General features: G+C 43.7%; 1 protein-coding gene across 5 annotated transcripts in view; it reads right to left on the bottom strand.

Annotated features, from left to right (window-relative positions):
* Nucleotides 1-24,388, bottom strand: part of STAT3 (signal transducer and activator of transcription 3) — a 77,759-nt gene that overhangs the window by 43,132 nt on the left and 10,239 nt on the right. The window contains exon 1 of one of the 5 annotated variants that reach the window (XM_077252124.1): nt 841-952. The exons of the other annotated variants lie outside the window; for them this stretch is intronic. The gene's annotated coding sequence lies outside the window, so the exon portion shown is untranslated. Of the gene's footprint in view, nt 1-840; nt 953-24,388 lie in introns of those variants that run through there. 5 annotated transcript variants of the gene reach the window in all.

The following is a 24,388-nucleotide window of genomic DNA, read 5'->3' as shown; positions in this document are numbered from 1 at the left end:
TGTAGGGGGCGGCTGTGTTCCCCCTCTCCTTGTATCCGGAAATCTCCAACGCAGATAACAGCTGATCACTGGAAGTGGCGCTGTCAGACCCACACTGACAACCTCTCTTGAGCAATCGCACTTTTCTTTTCTGGGTGACTTCAATGAGATACAATTATCAACTTTGGGTATATACTTACATGCAAAGCTAATAAATTGGGCTGATTGGTGATCGTTCTCACAAAGTAACATTTTATATAAATTAAAAAAAAAAATAGGAATGGTATAGTATTTAGTATAGAGTGATCAATTAATAGGAGCTAGTGTATGTTTTGGTTTTTTTTTGCATTTTAACCAAAAATAATCTGAATACCCCAAGCTGTGGCACATGAGCCTACACGTCCACTATCTGGAGCCGTGGAACCAGCCTCCATACAAGAGCTGCGCATTTGATTTGCCACACGTAAAGTTCCTTAGTTGAGACATACACAATCAGAGGCGGATTTTGGTCACTGTCAACACGTGTGATATACCTATACAAATATTCTCTTGCTTCCCCCACTCCAGTGCCACCATAAGGTGAATTTTGTGTTGGATCCTCCCAGGCTGGTCTACTAAACAAGTGGAGGACCAGGACTATAAATGCAGCCAGGCAAACTCCGCTGCTTTTCCATAGTGCACCCTGAGCCACTTATCCACAAGAAATTGTGATTAACTTGCTAGAAAGCAGCCAAAGTACCGGTAATATCTAACAACAGACTACCAGGATGTAAACTGGTAGAAGTGAAGATCTGTTTATTCTCTTCGGGACCCCACATACAGACATAACAAGAGGCACAATTATCAGAGACCACAGCTTACCAGCAGCGTCCCGGACCCCCGGCTGTGAGCCTTGGCGTGCACTTGATCTCCGGTGACTATGCTCAGGATGTGGTCTGCCCTCACATAGCAATAAGCGGAGAGGACAATAGCCGCTGCTGTGTGCCGTGCACAGACTGGGTGTAGGCAGAACAGAAAGCAGGGAGATGTGTGGTCCTGGTTCCAGATTTAACCAAGTTCAGAAGCTTCCAGTAAGAGGGAAGGAGGAGTCTACCAGTAATCCATGTACACATACATACTGGATGACAATGCTGCTTAGCTGGAAAATACAAAATTACCGACACCAAATACCTAGACAGATCCCTTCTGTACTTACAGCAAGAAGTTAAAAAAAAAAAAAAAAATACAAGGCGCACAAGCAAATAAACCACCTAACAGAGCAACGCACAGCACAAACGCCTTACTCCTACACTTCTAAGTAGACGTGAAGGCTCTACGACTGGACGTCTTTTCCTGCACTTCCCAATAGTAATCCGACCACTAATCTGCTGATCAGCCTGAATAACACAAAACTGACCACTGTACGGTACATAAAATATGGAAAAAGGATTTATGGAACATACTTAAAATAAAATAAAAAATAAAAGATAAATAATTTTATTTATTTTTTTTAACACAAGAGAAGAGGGGTATTTACACCAGCAGAAGTACAGAGTCTGTAGTAGGATGGGACGCTGCAAGGTAACACCAGTCATTATCCTCTATGAAGTACGGAAGGGACGGTTAAAGGGAACCAGTCGCCACGTTTCTACATATGCAGGAAGCTGGATAGGTGCTTGTTCCCCAATGCATTGACCCGCAGCAGTCAACTTCCAGTCTGATTTGAATTACTCATGACTGCCATGTCAGATCTCAACAAAAAAAATATGTAATTTTGTATTGGGGGTTAAGTGCCTATACATCGACTACTTCCATATATGAAAGTACTTGCCCTTTAAGGTATAACTAGAAAGCATGAGTGGTGCAGAATTTGGGCACCTCATATTTGAGTTGTGGACCATCAAACACAATATCACACAACTATGATGCACTAATAATCTAAGCTTTATCTAGGTAATCAGGTAGCAGAGACCAGGGTCCATCGTTAAAGAGAATCTGTCAGCAGGATTTCATCACCCCTGCCCCCAGACCATTTATATCCACATGTAGCTATTTCAAAGACAAGTCCAGCAATAATGTGACCTATCCAGCCCCTACCTCTGTCCCTGAGAAATCGGTGTTTGAATGGATATGCAAGTGAGGCTGAAGTGCTCCCATGTGCATTTTATTCTTATTCAACATATACATTCAAACACCGATTTCTCAGTACTGGAGGAACAAATGTAAAAGGTATTGTTGGACTGGTCATAGAAAGAGCTACATGTGAATACAACTAGTTTGGGAGGGAAAATCCAGCTGATAAGATTCACTTTAAAATCTGTCACCAGAAAAAATGCTATTAACCTGCAGATACGGGATTAATCTGCATGTTAATAACAACCAGGCTCTCCATGCATGCGCTGTGACACAGCCGCGATACCGATCAGCTGATCGACCGGCGTGATCCAGGAAGCCGGATTCTGTATAGCTTGCCGAATAAGAGGGAACCTGAGCAAATTCGCTCAACTCTAGTTAGGAATGGTGAAGTTTCTTTGTAGAAAAACATGGCTGCATTCTTTAATAGTCAGCCCGTTTATTAAAGGGAATCTGTCACAAGGTTTTGCATCGTCCTCTGCGAGCAGCATAATGTAAGAGGAAGAGACCCGAATCCTGTGATGTATCACTTAGTTTACTGACTGCAGCAGTTGTGATACAATAAGATTTTTTTTAGATGTAGCAAAGCTTAGAAGGCTAACCTCACCCATACCCTTGATCAGCAGCATTCTGAGTACATTGTATATTGACAGTAAGCTGCTAATCATTACTGGGGGGCACAGTTGGAACAGGATGCACACGGGCACCTAGTCAGGAAATGACAATCTCCTGATGATAAAACACTCATTGTATTGATATATCACAACATGGCCTAATAAGTGACACGTCTCAGCCCTCAGCTAATGTTTCCATCAAATTATATAGCAAAAACCTGATGACAGAGTCCCTGTAAATACAGGGTCTCCTTAGGCTGGCCATACACACGAGATTATGGCTGTCCGTTGAACAATGCTTCAGCCGACAGCCATCTCAGCAGACTCTCCCATACACAATAGCACTCTCTTGATCCATGCCTGATACATTCATGCAGTAGATAATTCATTGGCAATAGATTATTCATCTCTGTTCAGTGAAAAGAAAAAGCACGTACCAAGACCGAATGTTGGTGATGAAGTCAGGAAAAAAGTTTGGCCTGTAGTACTGTTGTACCATAAACAAAATTCTTAGCCAAACACTAAAATAATTTTCCTGGAAATTTGCTTTGTCCCAATCAAAAGTCTTCCTTCCTTGGAAATTTTCATTTTGACAATTATGAATGGTGGGATGTTCTAATCTCTGCATAAAAAGCAGTGATCCCAATCCTTCAGAACAGGTGACCGCCTGTGCGATGGTGAGTAAGGTGATGAGCACCCAACGGCTGCAGATGAAGTGTTCTGGCACCCAGCCACAGGATCTATGTCCAGAACCACTGCCTAAGATGGGTTCTGCTAGGAGCCATGCTACTTAAAATGGGGGGAAAGAATGAAAAAAGTACATAACATCCATTAGTATCCTTTCTACAGTCACAGTTTCTCTCTTGCTCTTCACTTTCCTGCTCAGGAAGGAGGAAGCCTTGCAAAACCACAAGGAAGGAGGACAGATTGGCAAGAAGGTCACATGCCATCAAAGGATTAGGGAAAGCAGTGGGAAGAGGATGAAGAGGGGAAAAAAGGCTACAATTTTGAGCTTTAAAATGCAACAGCCTCCTATAGGAAGGGGAAATCCTAAAAGCCTATAGCCCTGGAACCTATAGCCCTTTCCCCTCAACCAATTTTTGATTTTGCGCTTTCATTTTTTCAACCCCTTCTTCCAAGCGCCATCATTTTTTTTTTCTGTCAGACGTATGATGCTTTGTTTTTTGCAGGACAAAGTGTAATTTTGAATTACGTCATTCACTGTACTGAAAGACGGAAAGAAAAATTCAAATGTGCGGTGAAATTGTGAAAAAATAAAATGCCTCCATGTTTCTAAGGCTTTCGTTTTGTAATTATTTTGTAAAGGTCAGTCCTATTATCCGATATCAAAGCTTGTATTGTGTCTTTTCATTAAAAAAAAAGTCGCCATTTTCAAAAAAATCATTTTTACCTTTTCATCGATTGAGCGGTGTAAGGCAGGGCTGTGGAGTCAGTAAGCCAAACCTCCAACTCCTCAATTTCCATGACACCGACTCCACCAAAATGGGCTCTGACTGACTCCATAGCCCTGGTGTAAGGGCTTGTTGTTTACGCGATGATATGACGTTTCATTTATATTAATTTGGGTTATATACAATGTGTTAATGTTTCTGTTGCTGTAGGGAGGAGTGGTGACTGGAAAACCACAGTTGTGGTGTTTTATTCTTCTTTTTTCACTATGGCATATACAGAACAAGTCCATTTTTACATTTTTATAGATTGGACTTTTATGGACGTGGTAAACCAAATATGTTAATTCTTAATGGGAGAAAATGGGGGAGAATTTTTACTATATTTTTTAGCTCTTTTAGGCAACCTGAACGTGCGATTGCTCAAGCTTGGCCCAGATGTCACCTCTCAGCTGTCCAGAATCCCGGAGTGTCCATCAGCCATATCCTCCTCCTTCTCCTCTCGCTTCCTCAAACTCAATGTGGACAAATCTGAACTCATCATCTTTCCTCCATCTCATAGATCTTCCTTACCTATCTATCACTATTAACATCACACTTTCCCCCCATACAGGAAGTTCGCTGCCTCAGAGTAACCCTTGACTCTGCCCTGTCCTTCAAACCGCACATCCAAGCTCTTTCCAACTCCTGTCGCCTCCAGCTCAAAAATATCTCCAGAATCCGTCCTTTCCTCAACTGTCAATCTACTAAAATGCTTGTGCATGCCGTCACCATCTCCCGCCTTGTCTACTGCAACATCCTTTTCTGTGGCTTTCCTGCTAACACCCTTGCACCTCTCCAGTCCATCCTTAACTCTGCCGCCCGACTAATTCATCTCTCTCCTCGCTACTCCTCCGCTTCCCCCCCTCTTCACTGGCTCCCATTCCCTCAGCATATCCAGTTCAAATTACTAATACTGACCTACGAAGCCATCCATATCCGGTCTCCTCCATGTATCTCTGACCGAATATCCCAATATCTTGCCTCAAACAATCTCCGGTCCTCCCAAGATCTCCTTCTCTCCTCCACACTTATTCACTCCTCATCCAACTGCCTCCAAGACTTTTCCCGAAAATCCCCCATCCTCTGGAATTCTTTGCCCCAACACGTCTGACTATCAACCACATTCGGATCCTTCAGACGGAACCTGAAAACCCACCTCTTCAGGAAAGCCTACAGCCTGCAATGACCCGCTGCCTCCTCACCACTACTGAAGCTACCGCCTCACCAACACCGGAGCTCCTTCAACCCTCAACCTTTTCTCTACTTCCCCATAATCCTGTAGAAACCTTCTGTATCATTCTGTAGTTGTTAGTTTGCTTATTGTAAGTGATATCTGTAATTTGTATGCAACCCCTTCTCATGTACAGCACCATGGAATCAATGGTGCTATATAAATAAATAATAATAATAATAAGAGCACGACCGCCGCAACAGCCTGGGAAGGGAGGCTGCATCCCCGGAGCGGGACGGCCACCACCGTATTTTGTAACTATATTGCGACTATAAGACGCACCGCCATTGTCACATATATATCACACATACACACCATGGTATTTTAGAAGCACTGACTATATGGCATCTGAGCTCCTGCTTAGGAAAGTAGTACGGTTATTCAGAATGGACTGTAGTTAAAATGGCAGATGTGACAGATGTAAAATGTCATACATGCAGATAAACAAAAGGAACTAAAGGAACTAAACAAAAAAAAAACAAAAACACAAGGCCCTTGACAGCTGGTTTAAACACGAGACGGAATAAGTGTTCATGGCATGGTGTGGGCCATTATTACATGATGTGCTCCAATGAGCAAACACTGCCTGAGGACACAGATCTCCTACTTACCAGCAAGCACAGGACAAGTCACCTAGGAATAAATCATGACATTATCAAATACTGCAGCCATCAGGTCACTTAAAATCAACAGTATCACATACAGAAGCAAATTAGGACAGGCAACACATACCAAGAAAATAAATTAACCAATATCTGCGCAACCAAGGCTTAACAAATATGGGAACCTGTGACGTCTATTTGACTTCTGCTTGATTTCTCTGCACTGACACATTGCTATAACTACAAAAGGAGATGCCATTTTTATCATGGTACTAGGACCTAAACAGCCATACTACTAGTTTAAATAGTGGAATCGTCCTGATAAGTTCTCATTAAGGGAAAGGCATAGAGTCACCAAGCCTTCCTGAACGTCACACAAATCCACACTGACCCAGGTCCTTGCTATTGCTTTGCGCCCACTTTAAATATGTCCTTCCCTTCAGTCTGGATTCCCTTTGGTGTAGTACAATACCATCAAAGGAAAACTGATGAAAAACTGATCCCATGGCATGTTTGGTGTCCTGACAGAATTATTCATCACATGTAACAACCACCAGCATTGGTCCTAAATATGTTGCATGCAGCATATTCTGTTAGCCTACAAATGTGGTGTGTCCGGCTCCAGCACACAAGAAGTAGCCGAACACAGCCCAAGTGTCAGACTGCTCAATCATTTCATAAAACGGAGAGATCAGGATGAACAGTGCTGTATGGCTACATAAGTAATTATCTGGGCCTATGGTAAGAGACTCTGGAGGCTGGGGCTACTCAGCAACTTCAGTTTCAACAACAGCCAAAGATTGTGCTATGCCCCTGCACAATAATATAAATGAATGAGGTTGTATTGCACCCATAGGCAGACAGGGAAACAAAGTTTTTTTTGTTTTTCTTTAAAGGGAACCTGTCACCAGGTTTGGTGGTAATGCGGTATATCAGCCCCCAACCCAACCTGTAAAAGAAAAATAACTTATTATACTCACTTGCGGGGCGGTCCGATTGACGTCGCTGGTCTTGGTCTAGCACCTCCCATCTTCTTATGATCCCTGTCGTCCTGCTTGCTTTGTGTGGATGATGAGTTTCTTCGTCATCCACACAGTCTCCTTGGCACCACGCTCCTGCGCAGGCATACTTCTCTGTCCTGTTGAGGGCAGAGCAAAGTACTGCAGTGCTCATCCGCTGGGGCTCTTTGACCTTTCCCAGCACCTGTGCACTGCAGTACTTTGCTCTGCCCTCAGTAGGGCAGAGAAGTACGCCTGCGCAGGAGCGTGGTGTCGACGAGACGCGTCATCCACACGAAGCAGGCAGGAGGGCGGCATCGCAAGTAGAAGGGAGGCGCAGGACCAAGAGCAGCAAATAAAGGATATTGGTGTGCACTCAGTCTAGAAGAGCGAGGTGCTGGTGTAATGGACTGTGAAAGTCCCTATCAATAGGAATTTAGAATGCACCGCACACTCTAAGTTTTTCTATCCCCAAAACATAAGGTTTTATTCACAAAACATCAGTAGGGGAGCAAAACATATGCAGTAAGCGACCGAAATGTATTGACATTTTGACCCTCCTGAGTCTTCATAAAGTTGCCAAAAGATAAAACAGAAAGATATAAATAACATAAATATGCATCTTTACATTCAAAGGAACAAAGTAAACAAAGCAAAACAAAAACAAAATATCCACGTTGACAATAGTGTGGTTTAGCAATAGTCATAGAACATAACAAGCACCAACTGATCACCAAGAGAATTTGGAAAAATTAAGAGTCAAGAAATAGGTGCATAGTGTCTAAATAGTACCAATAGCCACTATAATACAAGGTTGTAAAAGGCCAAATTGGGAGGTCATGTAATCAAACCAGTGCAAACACAGAAAGAGATACAGGGTTTCCTGGAGAGGAGTGGGGTTACATTGAAAACAAAAATAATATGTGGATTGAAAGATTGAAAGATCCCCAAGGGATGTGGGAATTGCTGTTGGGAATAATAAAGTATTAATATATTGTAATAGAGAAGAAGGGGTTCCCACACGGGTATGTACTAACATACAAGTACCTGTTGTATAGGGATAATGGTATTAGATAGACTGGATAATGTCCAATCAGGTACAGGACCTGCAATGAGTCAGAGGCGCAAATATTAAGACAATGGCAGGACAAGTGCTCCATAAATATGCAATCCTCATAGGGACGCAGGTAGAGGTGGACATGCCAGAGTTAATGTAATCTAAGGACCGGCGCAGTAATTCATCAGATGTAGTACAAAGGTAATTACCTGATAGCTGGTGTGTCTCAGCGGCACTCCCGTGCCTTGCTGCTGGTAGCGTATTGCGTAGTGACAGGCACTGGACTCAAATAGCAGCGGTAACCGCCGGACCGGAGGTGCCGCTGTAAGCATAAGGGAAAGAGACTGCGCATGCGTGACGGTCGTTACGGACGCTAGAGGATACTGAGAGAATAGGAGGTCTGTATGCGAAGGCGCCAGGTCCCTGAAATGGCCGAACAAGATATCTGAAAGTCATAATGTGCACAGACATGGTTGGACACTAACTATGGCGCGCACGTGTAGGAGGTAAAAATACAACAGATACACCTCTAATAAGCTTTAAAGAGGTGCAGTAACGGGGATTGAAACTATTCTATAGGCTCAATAGGAGTAAAAGCAAACTCACCATCAATATTTGTTCTCAGCGGGTCTAGAAGTTAGAAAATGTGATAAATGAAAAATATAAAATATGAGAAAGGAATAAGTCAAACAAGCTAGTCTATTTCTCTATTGAGGCCTTTTGGTGAGAGGGTATCAAGTGTAAAAATCCAAAAGGTTTCCCTTGATTTTAGGAGTTTTAAATGGTTCCTCCCCAGTTGTGCCACTGAATGTTTGAATGTGCAAAAATGATCTGGTAGTGGGAGCCATGTTTTGCCACACCTTATGGTGGACTTGTGGCTGGCTATGCAGTCTCTGACATGCTGGGTGGTCTCCCCCACATATAGGAGACCACAGGGGCATTTAATAACAGATGACAAAATTGGATTCGCATGTGAAGTAACCATGTATGGGGTATGACTTCCCCATCCGGGGATGAGTGACACTTTCGGACTTGATAATGTTGGAACATGTGGCACAACCAAGACATGGAAAGGTGCCCTTGCGTTGGGTGCCAAGTAGTCTCTGTGTTGGAGTGGAGTGTGCACTACCAATGTCTGCCTGTACCAATTTGTCCTTAGTGTTAGTTGGTCTCCTGGTACTCATAAGTGCTGGTAGCTGGAATGATGGAATATTAGGGCATGCTTTTGTTAAAAGAGACCAGTGTTTCTTGATCACTGAATAAACTTTTGGTATACAAGGGTGGTGCTGGACCAAGAAGAGCGACACCCATCGGACCAGACTGCCCCGCAGTCGAGTATAATAAACGTTATTTTTCTTCTCTTGCAGGTCGGGTTGGGGGCATGGTATATATCAGGCCTGAAAGGTGATGGCCATATCTCTTATCGGCCAAACTGGGTGACAGGTTCACTTCAATAAATTTTCTTGTTGAAGCAACTTGCAACCTGACCCAATCACTTTCATTATGATGCAATGTAGAGTGTGATCTTAGGCCAAGTGACTTGTGTTGCGCCTGAAGTTGCTGAGTAGCACCTGCTCTCTTTTTTTCATGAAGAAGCACCCCATCGTCCTGGCCGTATTTCTGCTCTGGAAACAAATGCTCTCTAAATGATAACAGAAATATCCTTGCAGCAAGACATTCCGTCATCCCAAGTAGGTGATGCAGCAATTCCTCCTGGAAAAGCTCTAAGACTCCTGGCCATCTCTCAAATTGTGCCCTAAAATAAGTATAAATCTATTTTTGTTTTTTGCCAAGGATTAAAATGACATAAAACAAGTGCATTACAGGCAGAGTCCCTGCATATTTATCTAAAATCTGCATGACCGGAAATTACTAGTAGAAACAGCATGAATGATGAGTGGGACGACAGCTAATCCGGAGAATGGACGGCTAGAAATAATGGATTTCATAACATAATGGAAGCAAGAGAAATCTGATCTGTTCTCTTTCCTCTACCCTTTGCCCCTGGAGAATAAATATATACTGTATACTGTGGCTAATTGGAGAATGAGATATTATGCTGCTGGTCGTACTGTTACATTAGTAACTACTGTTTGTCATGGCAGATCTCAAAAAGATGCATAAAACATTCACAGCTGTATACAAGCCACTCTGGCCAAATAGCAGTGACAATTAACCCTTCAACTCGAAGACCTGTGAGACAGACTGCTTTCTTTGGAGGTGCATCTTGGGGCAAGTTACAACCCTAACGGTCCCTATACATATTAGCATCAAAGTTTTTGTTCAAATTCCCAAAAATTTTAGTAAAGAATGGACGTGATCAAATAATAATAAAAAAAATTTAATCACTGGTTCTAGACCATCTATTGCTCAAGCGCAGGCAACTTAACTCACCTGACCACCAAGGCCTGTGACTGGCTGCAGCGGTCAGATGGATTTAGCAAAATGAAATTTGACAGGAAGTCATATAAACCCTTATAATGCCGGACAAATATCAAATGTGTATAGGCGTCTCCTGATATCAGACGACAAAAAGCACAAATGGTGGGATACCATATTGAGAGGTACCAAGCTGGGGGTATTATGCTCTTCATTCTCTTGCAGTGTAGTTTTATAGATAACATACTATTGGTGACTTCGGGGGATGGTATATAGATCTGTAGAATACGCTGATGGCCAGTGATGCACCAGACGTCTTTGACAAAAAAAAAAGTGAGTTACTGCTTGTGAAATGTCTCACATGGCCTTCCAGTATGTAGCTCACGGCATGAATAATGCAGGACGAGCCGATCTGCATCAATACTCCCAACATCTGACAAAGTCTTGACCGGATGAAGAGCAAAAATATGTCATAATGTTATCATTCAATATAAAGGAAGGTCTATAGCATTTACTTAAATACTAATTCTTGATCACCTTCTAAAGGTCCTCATAATTGGATACATGTTTTATATGTAATATTATTGTATTGTTTGGGCCCTTACAAATCTACTATATAATTGTCTAAGGATCACTTCCGTCTGTCTGCCCTTCTGTCTGTCTTTCTGTCACGGATATTCATTGGTCGTGGCCTCTGTCTGTCATGGAACCCAAGTCGCTGATTGGTCCCGCCAGCTGCCTGTCATGGCTGCCGCGACCAATCAGCGACGGCCACAGTTCGATTAGTCCCTCCCTACTCCCCTGCAGTCAGTGCCCGGCGCCCGCTCCATACTCCCCGCAGTCACCGCTCACACAGGGTTAATGCCAGCGGTAACGGACCGCGTTATGCCGCGGGTAACTCACTCCGTTACCGCCGCTATTAACCCTGTGTGACCAAGTTTTTACTATTGATGCTGCCTATGCAGCGTCAATAGTAAAAACATCTAATGTTAAAAATAATAAAAAATTATATACTCACCTTCCGCCGCCTTTCCCGCTCCTTGCGACGCTCCGGTGACCACTCCATGCAAGCATCAGGTTCCGGTGGCAAGGATGGTCTGCGAGAAGGACCTGCCATGACGTCACGGTCATGTGACCGCGACGTCATCACAGGTCCTGCGCGAGAAGGACCTGCCGTGACGTCACGTGACCGCGACGTCATCACAGGTCCTGCGCGCATGCGTGAGAAGGAGGCAACAGGACTACAAGGGGCCCTCGGAAGGGGAGTATATATTTATTTTTTAACCTGTGACATACGTGGGCTGGGCAATATACTGCGTGGCTGGGCAATATACTACGTGGGCTGGGCAATATACTACGTGGACATGCATATTCTAGAATACCCGATACGTTAGAATCGGGCCACCATCTAGTAATCAACAACAAGTTAAGTAGAAGAATTTCAGATCATTTAGGTCCCACGCTTTTTTTTTTTCCATCCTTGGATATCTGCACTAAGGCTAAAGAGTTTATTATTTCTAGTGATGAGCGAATATACTCGTTACTCGAGATTTCTCAAGCACGCTCGGGGGTCCTCCGAGTATTTTTTTAGTGCTCGGAGATTTAGTTTTCATCGCGGCAGTTGAATGATTTACATCTACTAGCCTGCTTGATTACATGTGGGGATTCCCTAGCAACCAGGAAACCCCCACATGTATTTATGCTGGCTAACAGATGTAAATCATTCAGCTGCAGCGATGAAAACAATCTACGAGCACTAAAAAAAAATACTCGGAGGTCACCTGAGCGTGCTCGAGAAATCTCGAGTAACGAGTATATTCGCTCATCATAATTATTTTATTACATATTCTGCTGGTTGTAGTTTAGACATCTTTTGGACAAACAATCATTGCCCACCAGTATAATCCCAAACACTCCAGTGCCAATGCTCCCATAAATCGGAACACTGTTTACATGGATGTGAGCCAGAGTCACTTACCAGAAGACTCCACTATGGCGGTCGTTCAACTCAGACGTTTGTTGGGAGACTCGGGCCCTAACACAGCCCTAACAGTTCTAATAAAAGGGTTTATTTGTCTGGAGACAAAAGAAATGGCCACACATGACAAGGGGACAAAAAAAAACAAAAAAACAGCAGAATCTGTTGCAGATTTTGTTGTGGATACACAATATACATTGCAAAGAAAGAAATCCACAGAGAAAAACTAGTACCATAGTCCACTCAGGATTTTTACGTTTGTAAATCTGGACAGAAACTGCAACTCTATGAAGAGAACCCGTTCATGCTCCTGTCTTAAAGGGAACCCGTCAGCAGTTTTGGCCGATATACAATACAGCCATCAACTTTCAGGGCTGATATACATCATTCTACACAACAACATTGTTTTAATGTTCTGTTATTACAGATAGAAAGGTATGAAAAAACTGACAACTAGGTTTTACAAATCTCCTCGTCAAAGGGGTGTGTCTTCACATAATCTGACAAGATAGGACCGTGTCAGAATGGGCAAGGACAGCCCCTGGAGAGGTCAAAAATGTATTCACCGATTTCTATGAGAAACAGAGGAAAGGCACGATAGAGACTTATGAGTAAAGCAGCATAAGAAATGCTAGTTTATGAGGATACAAAAATCAACCCCCAAAAAATATACATGTATGACAACAGCAGTGCTGGCAGACTGTTAAAAAATAAAAAACATGTCATTTTTTAACCCCTTAACCCCGGGAGCTTTTTTTTTTTTTCAGTTTTGCGTTTTTGTTTTTCGCTCCCCTCCTTCCCAGAACCATAACTTTTTTATTTTTTCGTCAATATGGCCACGTGAGGGCTTATTTTTTGCAGAACAAGTTGTACTTTTGAACAACACCATTGGTTTTACCAAGTCGCATACTAGAAAACGGGGGGAAAAAATTCCAAGTGCAGTGAAAAAGCAAAAAAAGCGCAATCCCACACTTGTTTGTTTGGCTTTTTTGCTAGGTTCACTAAATGCTAAAACTGACCTGCCATTATGATTCTCCAGGTCATTACAAGTTCATAGACACCAAACATGTCTAGGTTCTTTTTTATCTAAGCGGTGTAAAAAAATTCAAAAAACTGTGATAAATTGTGCATTTTTCCTAGACCCGTAGCGTCTCCATTTTTCATGAAATGGGGTTGGGTGAGGACTTATTTTTTTTAATGATACCATTTTGGTGCAGATATGTTCTTTTTATCGCCCGTTATGGCATTTTAATGCAATGTCGCGGCGACCAAAAAAACCATAATTCTGGCATTTTGACTTTCTCGCTACGCCATTTAGCGATTTATTCTTTTTTTTATATTGATAGATTGGGCAATTCTGAACACGATGATACCAAATATGTGTAGCTTTGATTTTTTTTTTTATCGTTTTATTTTAAATGGGGATGATTAACTTTTTTTCATATTTTTAAAAACTTTTTTTTTTTTTAAATTTTGGCATGCTTCAATAGCCTCCACGGAAGGCTAGAAGCTGGCATAGCGTGATCGGCTCTGCTACATAGAGGCGGTGCTCAGATCGCCTCTATGTAGTAAAATTACAGCCTTGCTATGAGCGGCGACCACAGGGTGGCGCTTATAGCAATCCCGCATCAACCATAGAGGTCTTTAAGAGACCTCTGGTTGTCATGCCGACACACCGATGACCCCCGATCACGTGGTGGTCACCGATGCAAGCATTTCCGTCTGGATAGCTGGAAGCTTTTGTTAAATGCCACTGTCAGAGTTTGACAGCAGCATTTAACTAGTTAATACGCGCTGGTAGATCGCGATTCCGCCACCACTGCCTATTGCGGGCCCATGTCAGCTGTTCAAGACAGCTGACATGTCCTGGCTTTGATGCGGGCTCACCGCCGGAGCCCACATCAAGATCAAGGCGGGGGGGTTCTGACATCGGACGTAATATTCTGTCCAATGGTAGAAAAGGGTTAAAGGACTAGTAAAAAAGTACATCTAGAAGCTAAATAAATGGATGTAAACAATTAGAATATTAAAATGACGCAGTTTCCAAATCCCAATCATGCTGGTGCTAACTGGCGCAAAAAAAAAAAAAAAAAGAAGAAAGCAAAACTGAAGTTCTTAGGCTAGGTTCACACTCTTACAGTGCTCTCCGCTCAGCAGTAGGTCGGGGGTTTCTGCCGGAATGCCCAAAATCCAGGATTCCTCAACAGTCATTTTGGGCACTGTCTGGCATCCATCCCGCAGTGTTAGTGACTAAATTCTGGGTTTCCGTTGGAATCCTGGTTTTGGGGGATTCCGACAGATATCCCATGCAGCGCTCGATGCACTGCATGTGTGTGAGCTTTGCTCCTAGAAAGAGACCGTACTGTGCTAGATATGGCCACTGTCTAAATATTTCTGAACTTAACTGTACCTATGAGAACACAGCCGAACGTCATTTATGTATTATTACATACTGCTTTTCATATGCAGTCATCCACATACTGGCATTACTAGAAAGTCCTTAATTACTAAGTATATGTCTTCCAGCAGCAGAACACCTAATGATCTTCTGGCACAGGGCCATCCTGACGTCACTTCCAGTGGTCATGTGTTATTGCGGAGGAAACTCAATGCTAGAGTGATGGACCACAATGAAGTGTGATGTTGACTGTGGTCACACTACAAATCTAACTACACCCAATGCCTTTTTTTTTTCTTCTTTACAAACACCGTATCCCTTAGTGATCTGGGCAGTTACTTATAACTGGACAAATTAAGTGGAGACGAATAGAATGTCAAAAAGTATAAAAAAAAAAAAAAAAAAGTGTCACCCCACTGACATTACTAGTGTAATAAGGACATAGCTAAAAGCTTTTGGAGAAGATGAAAGCTGTGACCATGTGACTGGAGGAGAACTTTCTTTTTCACAGAGTAAAGTAGTGATCTGAATATCAGGTTACATTACATGGTAATAACATCTCTATTTCCATCCAATATGCAAAACAGAAAGAACCCGATTTACCATTAAATATGAGAGAACCAGATTGCATACAAAATACACACAAACATCATCGGCAATGCCAAAATCCACCTTCAGAATGTCACTTCTACACAGCGGCTTCAAGAACAGTGATCTTTGTGGTGTACAAAATACATTTTCTGCAAGGCAGCAAAAAACCCGACACTCCTCCGCAAAGCTACAGTATACATAACTACTTACAGTACATAGAATAGCAGTATAAACAACTCTTAAAAGTTCGCTCTCATCGTCCTATGTGGACACAAATGGATAGTGCTTGTAAAAACAAGCCAGCAACTTCCCGAAGTGTGGCTGGAGCTGGTCAGATTGCTGATGTGCACTCTTTGTGCCTGATCCAGGCCCATCTTCAGGTCCACTGTGCTCCTCTGATCATGCAGCGGTAAAGCTTCCTCAGGTAGCAGAATCAGAGGCACGGCAATGCTGCTGGTCTGAGCTGTCAATCAAGTGGAAGTGCCAACCCTCCAGCAAGCTTAGAGCCAGGATGCTCAGGAGCAGTGCAGTCCTGCTGAAGAGGATACAAACCCATAAAGGACCAACTTCGGGGGGTGGGGGTGGGGGGGGGTGGTTGTTATTGTTCACTTGTTAGCAAACTGAACTGTGTATATTAAAGTACTTACCAGTCGCTATCTTATGCCATTTCTAGCGATGCAGTGGTCCTTTACTGCATCACATGATCACAAGTCTTTCTTGCGGACTGACAGCGTGGGCCGTTAGTTCCTTACTTAATGCAAGCCTATGAAAGTCGCCTTTTGAGGCTCAATCTTACATTGAGAAAGTGACTTCTGGGCCACACAGAAAATGCTGCATGAGCAGACTTTCACAACCGCGATCACGATGCCGAAGAGGACAGTAGAAGCACTGGTAAGTATGGCATTTTAATACACTCACTACCGATTGATAACAGAGAGGGCAATAAAAATAAAACACAGGGTTTTTTTTATAACACTGATTACACAAGAACTACAACATGGATTTCTCCACCCCAGGTATCATTTTAATCAGTTTAAAAGTGCCAACCTAACAATGCCTGTAGTTTACTTAGCAAAATCCTGCAGACAGGTTCGCTTTAAATGAAGAGCTACACTTACTGCATTTTCGAGAATCACTCTATAACTCTAAAGGTACCGTCACATTAAGCGACGCTGCAGCGATAGCGACAACGATGCCGATCGCTGCAGCGTCGCTGTTTGATCGCTGGAGAGCTGTCACACAGACCGCTCTCCAGCGACCAACGATGCCGAGGTCCCCGGGTAACCAGGGTAAACATCGGGTTACTAAGCGCAGGGCCGCGCTTAGTAACCCGATGTTTACCCTGGTTACCAGCGTAAAAGTAAAAAAAACAAACAGTACATGCTCACCTGCGCGCCCCCAGCGTCCGCTTCCTGACACTGACTGAGCTCCGGCCCTAACAGCAGAGCGGTGACGTCACCGCTGTGCTTTCACTTTCACTTTAGGGCCGGATCTCAGTCAGAGCAGGAAGCAGACGCTGGGGGCGCGCAGGTGAGCATGTACTGTTTGTTTTTTTTACTTTTACGCTGGTAACCAGGGTAAACATCGGGTTACTAAGCGCGGCCCTGCGCTTAGTAACCCGATGTTTACCCTGGTTACCAGTGTAAAACATCGCTGGTATCGTTGCTTTTGGTGTCAAACACAACGATACACGGCGATCGGACGACCAAATAAAGTTCTGGACTTTATTCAGCGACCAGCGATATCACAGCAGGATCCTGATCGCTGCTGCGTGTCAAACTAAACGATATCGCTAGCGAGGACGCTGCAACGTCACGGATCGCTAGCGATATCGTTTAGTGTGACGGTACCTTTAGCAAGATCTGCTCCATTATGCACATATCAGCCCAATAGGATGCTAATCCAAGATCTATTTAGAGTGTATTCTGCTTTTAAAGGGAATCTGTCACCCCAAAAATTGTATAAGAGCTGCGGCCACTGCCATCAGGGGCTTATCTACAGCTTTCTGTAATGCTGTAGATAAGCCCCCGATGTAACCTGAAAGGTTAGAAAAGCAGGTTAGATTTTACTCACCCAGGGGCGGTCCGTTCAGATGGGCGTCACGGTCCGGAGCCTCCCATCTTCTTACGATGACGTCCTCTTCTTGTCTTCCTGCCGTGGCTCCGGCGCAGGCGTACTTTGTCTGCCCTGTTGAGGGCAGAGCAAAGTACTGCAGTGTGCAGGGATCAGGAAAGGTCAAAAATACACCATATTCCTCTGTGCACTGAATAAATAGCCTTGTGTTGTCAGAACAGTTGTATTTTCTGCCATCTACATAGCTTCCTATACGTTTTACAACCTTGACATTTTAGCTGGTTTCTCTCTCTGGTTTCCACTCTGCACTGGTCCCTTACCTCCTGGGACCCTGTGCGGCTGCACAGGCTGTATCAGTCATATGTCAGCCCCTGTAGCAGAACTATATTGGAAGTCTGTGCTATTTGACATATTCAGCAGTCAGCTGATTACCAGCACAGTTATGAGCCAATTTAGAGACGTCGGACTAGTCAGGTACACAAAAGGTGAAAGCGAAAGATCTGCAGCACTGAGGAGAAGCAGGATGCTGCTGAGCTATGAATGGGCCCATTCACTCAGCTATGTACACAGCTGGACCTAAACACATGGGGGCAGAGGGAAATGAAAAAAGACACAAAAGGTAAAAAAACAATCATTATGTTGGGCTTGGTCTGTTTATTAACAATAAGTATGCATTTACTGTACTCCAGTAGGCACAGTCCAGAAGACTGCCTACTGGAGACTTCTCTTCAACTGTGTAGATGTGCTGTGGTTAGTACCCTTCATTCAGGGCACATAAAGGCTATGTTCACACAGGTTTGGCAGCATTTTTTTCCTGCAGAAAAAAAAAAATCTGTATTTTACAGTACCAGCAAAAGCAACATTTCAAAAATCTCACGCGCACACAGCTCCTCCCCTGACTCAATTTAAGTGGCATGACAATTTTTTCAGTGCTTCTGCAGCATTTTTGTAGTCGCTACACACATAGAGAGCAAGTGCACAAATGCTGCAACAAACACAACATAATTTTATTGACTAAAATGCAGCACAAATGTTAACTTTATTGATTTGTAATGTAGATAAATCACATGTAATCCACTTGAAAAATTTGAAAGGTTTTGGTTGTAGAAAAAAAAAAAAAAAGTGTAAAAATGTCACATGAGAATATACCCAATGAGGGAAACACTCTGCTAGCCGGCACCTACAGCATCTCACCTACTGGAATGCTGTGAGTGCATTACTGCCGTTCATATTGGGTAAGAATTGTCTGGCGTCTGAGAGAAAAAAAAAAAAGAAAAATACCGTATATACTCGAGTATAAGCCGACCCGAGTATAAGCCGACCCCCCTAATTTTGCCACAAAAAAACTGGGAAAACTTATTGACTCGAGTATAAGCCTAGGGTGGAAAATGCAGCAGCTACCGGTGAATTTCAAAAATAAAAATAGATGCTCCATACCGTTCATTATTGCCCCATAGCTGTGCCATATAGTGCTCTGCACCATTATTGCCCCATAGCTGTGCCATATAGTGCTCTGCACCGTTCATAATTGCCCCATAGCTGTGCCATATAGTGCTCTGCACCATTATTGTCCCATAGCTGTGCCATATAGTGCTCTGCACCATTATTGCCCCATAGCTGTGCCATATAGTGCTCTGCACCATTATTGCCCCATAGCTGTGCCATATAGTGCTCTGCACCGTCCATTATTGCCCCATAGCTGTGCCATATAGTGCTCTGCACCATTATTGTCCCATAGCTGTGCCATATAGTGCTCTGCACCGTCCATTATTGCCCCATAGCTGTGCCATATAGTGCTCTGCACCGTTGCCCCATAGCTGTGCCATATAGTGCTCTGCACCGTTGCCCCATAGCTGTGCCATATAGTGCTCTGCACCGTCCATTATTGCCCCATAGCTGTGCCATATAGTGCTCTGCACCGTTGCCCCATTGCTGTGCCATATAGTGCTCTGCACCGTTGCCCCATAGCTGTGCCATATAGTGCTCTGCACCGTCCATTATTGCCCCATAGCTGTGCCATATAGTGCTCTGCACCGTTGCCCCATAGCTGTGCCATATAGTGCTCTGCACCGTTGCCCCATAGCTGTGCCGTATAGTGCTCTGCACCGTCCATTATTGCCCAATAGCTGTGCCATATAGTGCTCTGCACCGTTGCCCCATAGCTGTGCCATATAGTGCTCTGCACCGTCCATTATTGCCCCATAGCTGTGCCATATAGTGCTCTGCACCGTACATTATTGCCCCATAGCTGTTGCTGCTGCTGCTGCAATAAAAATAATAAAACACATACTCACCTGTCTTGCTTGCAGCTCCTCGGCGCCATCTTCCCGGCGTCTCCCTGCACTGACTGATCAGGCAGAGGGCGGCGCGCACACTATATGCGTCATCGCGCCCTCTGCCTGCAGTCAGTGAGGAGAGAGAGACGCCGGGAAGATGGAGACAGCGCCCGGCGTGTGGAACGAGGACAGGTGAATATGTCATACTTACCTGCTCCCGGCGTCCCGCTCCTTCCCCCGGACAGCTGGTCTTCGGTGTCGCAGCTCTTCCTCTGTCAGCGGTCACCGGCACCGCTTCATTAGAGAAATGAATAGGCGGCTCCGCCCCTATGGGAGGTGGAGCAGCCTATTCATTTCTCTAATGAGCGGTCCCACGTGACCGCTCAGGGGAAGAGGCTGCGGCACCCGGAGACCGTGGGACGGGCAGGGGGAGCGACAGGATCGCCGGGACTAGGTAAGTATGCCTCAGCGCCCTCTCCCCCTCACCCGCCGACCCTGCCACAGACCGTGACTCGAGTATAAGCCGAGGGGGCACTTTCAGCCCAAAAATTTGGGCTGAAAATCTCGGCTTATACTCGAGTATATACGGTAGATAGATAGTGTCCTGATGCTGTACCCCAAGGTACATCTCCAAATCAAATAACGTGGAGCTCTGCATCACATACTTATGTGTGAACACAGGCATGTTCATTCAATATGAAGTGTTATACTTCTATCTATTGGCAACACCATAAGATTGTGCGCAAGCAGTGAGGAAAAAGGAAATAGTGGAGATCCTGTCTCATCAACATAGCTTGTCAACACGCATAACTTCCAGCAATCATAACACAAACAGAACATCAGCTTTATCCAGAAAGTTGAAGGGGAGGCAAAGCAGGCGCACATCTGAGGGGAGTAGCCGACTAGGGGCACCATCGTACTCGTCTCCCTGTAGTCCACAGCCAGCTTTTCAAACTAGGTTTTTTCTGAAACGCTGGAGTAATTGTGAAGCCAGGCTGATTCATCCTGCCAGTGATTTGGGCAGCATGAATCAAGTGACAGATTACCTTTGTGATAAAGCAAATACTGCGGCCTACTTAACCCCTTCACGCCAAAGCCCTTTTTCGTTTTTGCGTTTGTTTTTCGCTCCCCCTCTTCCCAGAGGCATAACTTTTTTATTTTTCAGTCAAGATGGCCACGTGAGGGCTTGTTTTTTGCGGTTGTACTTTTGAATGACATCATTGGTTTTACCATATAGTGTACTTAAAAAAAAAAAAAAAAAAGGGAAAAAATTCCAAGTGCGGTGAAATTGCAAAATATGTGCAATTCCGGAACTGGTTTTTGGAATTTTTTCTTTACCATGTTGACCAAATGCTAAAACTGACCTGGCATTATCATTCTCCAGGTCATTACGAGTTCATAGACACCAAACATGTACAGTTGTGGCCAAAAGCATTGACACCCCTGCAATTCTTTCAGATAATACTCAGTTTCTTCCTGAAAATGATTGCAACCACAATTTCTTTATTATTATCTTCATGTAATTTGTCTTAAATGAAAAAAAAAAACACAAAGAATTGTCCTAAAGTCAAATTGGATATATTTCCACACCAAACATAAAAAAGGGGGTGGACAAAAGTATTGGAACTGTTCGAAAAATCATGTGATGCTTCTCTAATTTGTGTAATTAACAGCACCTGTAACTTACCTGTGGCACCTAACAGGTGTTGGCAATAACTAAATCACACTTGCAGCCAGTTGACATGGATTAAAGTTCAACCTCTGTCCTGTGTCCTTGTGTGTACCACATTGAGCATGGATAAAAGAAAGAAGACCAAAGAACTGTCTGAGGACTTGAGAAACCAAATTGTGAGGAAGCATGAGCAGTCTCAAGGCTACAAGTCCATCTCCAAAGACCTGAATGTTCCTGTGTCTACCGTGCGCAGTGTCATCAAGAAGTTTAAAGGGAACCTGTCACCGGAATTTGGCAGGACCTGTTTTCGGTCATATGGGCTGGGTTTTCGGGTGTTTGATTCACCCTTTCCTTACTCGCTGGCTGCATGCTGGCCGCAATATTGGATTGAAATTAATTCTCTGTCCTCCGTAGTACACGCCTGCGCAAGGCAAGAATGCCTTGCGCAGTATGCTTTGCCCAACTGCGGGCAAAGCCGAAAAGCATTAGTGCGCATGCTATGTCCCGGAAGAACACGGTCCCTACAGTCAAACATGGCGGAGGTTCCCTGATGTTTTGGGGTTCCTCTGGCACTGGACTGCTTGACCGTGTGCATGGCATTATGAAGTCTGAAGACTACCAAACAAATTTTGCAGCATAATGTAGGGCCCAGTGTAAAAAAGCTGGGTCTCCCTCAGAGGTCATGGGTCTTCCAGCAGGACAATGACCCAAAACACACTTCAAAAAGCACTGGAGACTTCTCAGGTGGCCAGCAATGAGTCCAGACCTGAATCCCATAGAACACCTGTGGAGAGATCTAAAAATGGCAGTTTGGAGAAGGCACCCTTCAAATATCAGGGACCTGGAGCAGTTTGCCAAAGAAGAATGGTCTAACATTCCAGCAGAGCATTGTAAGAAACTCATTGATGGTTACCGGAAGCGGTTGGTCGCAGTTATTTTGGCTAAAGGTTGTGCAACCAAGTATTAGGCTGAGGGTGCCAATACTTGTGTGGCCCATTTTTGGAGGTTTGTGTGAAATGATCAATGTTTTGCTTTATTCTCTTTTGTGTTTTTTCATTTAAGACAAATTAAATGAAGATAATAATACCAAAGAATTTGTGTTTGCAATCATTTTCATGAAGAAACTGAGTATTATCTGACAGAATTGCAGGGGTGTCAATACTTTTGGCCACAACTGTATAGGCTGTGCTTTATTTAAATGGTGAAAAAAAAGCCAAAGTTTGTTAAAAAAAAATAAAAGTATTGCGTCATTTTCTGATACCCGTAGGGTCTCCATTATTCGTGGTCTCGGGTTGGGTGAGGGCTTATTTTTTGCATGCCGAGCTGACATTTTTTAATGGATACCACTTTGGTGTAGATACAATCTTTTGATCGCCCATTACTGCATTTTAATGCAATGTTGCGGCAACCAAAAAAAAACAAAAAAAAAAAACACGTAATTCTGGCGTTTTAACTTTTTTGCTATGCCATTTACCGATCAGATTAATTCTTTTTATAGCTTGATATATCGGGCGATTCTGAACACGGCAATACCAAATACCTATATGGAGTATCTCATGGGGCCATAATTAACGTTTGTGCAGAATTATATTGGGCAAATGTGTCTATGGAGCATCTTATGGGGCCATTATTAACCTTTATGCAGGATTATATGGGGCATATTTTAATATGGAGCATCTTATGGGGCCATCATAAACTTTATACTCAAGTATATACAGTATGTGGTTTTTTATTGTTTTATTTTGAATGGGGCAAATCGGGGTGATTTAAACTTCATTTTTTAGTAACTTTTTTTTGCTTTACTTTTTGCATGCTTCTATAGTCTCTATGGGAGACTGGAAACTGCAGTTGTTACACACAGGTGATGATCAGATTGCCTGTATGTAGCTGAAATGCTCACTTGCTATGAGCGCCAACCGCTGGGCGGCGCGCATAGCAATCCGGCAATGACAACCATAGAGGCCTGCTGGAGAACTCTGGTTGTCATGCCGACCCATGATCATGTGACAGGGTCACTAATGGGCGGGATTAGTGATGCACTTCCGGCGTGATCACATTAAATGCCGCTGTCAGCAACGGACAGCTGCATTTAACAGGTTAACAGCCATGAGTGGATCGTGATTCCACCAGCAGCTATTAGGGGCACATGTCAGCTGTTCAAAACAGCTGACACGTGCTGGGAAAGATGTGGGCTCAGCACCGGAGCCAACATCAAAGGAAGGGCACAACATGCGCCATAATAGTAAGACGCATGTAGTGAAGGAGTTAAGGGAATCTATCATCAGGTTTTTTCAGAATATGAAAGCAGCATGATGTAGGAGCAGAGATCCTGATTCCAGAGAAGTATCACTTACTGGGTTGCTTGGTATAGTTTTTATAAAATAATTATTTGTTTAATTTTATCAGCAGGACTAGTAAACCGATTGCCATGTAGTCATCCATAGTCATGAGCTCTGCATTACATTGCCCGCACCACTGACCGGCAACTTTCTGCTTATGCACAGCGTACACTGAAAGCTGCCAAGTTATCATTGAGGTTATTGATGATTGTCTGAGAAATGTTCAGCCATGCTGGATGCAACTGAGCATATTAGTCATCAAGATCCGCAGCCTGCATCTCCCTTTATAATTGGCGTCCAATGACATCTTATATGTGCTCGATGGAAGATAAGTTCAGAGACGCTGCAGGTAGCATGTTTAGACCACGCTGGCTGCTCACAGTAGCATGAGCAGCATGCGGCCTTGAGTAGGACCGGTATGACACTCCCTTGTGAAGCCTTCTTCATGAAAGTGAACTCATCAGATTATAAGAATGGCGCAGTGATTCAGCGTGGCAGATCATTCCTCAGCCATTAATAACCTCATTGATAGCTGGCAAGGCGTGTGCAATTCTGTGCTTGGTGTGCACACTCCATAGTGAGCAAGCGGAGATGTTTAGAAAACATTATTTCTACATGAATACCATTAACACATCAAT

This window comes from Ranitomeya variabilis, chromosome 4, assembly GCF_051348905.1.
Source record: "Ranitomeya variabilis isolate aRanVar5 chromosome 4, aRanVar5.hap1, whole genome shotgun sequence".
NCBI lineage: Eukaryota > Metazoa > Chordata > Amphibia > Anura > Dendrobatidae > Ranitomeya > Ranitomeya variabilis.
The sequence above is the reverse complement of the archived record's forward strand: the minus strand, read 5'-3'. Positions and strand labels throughout refer to the sequence as shown.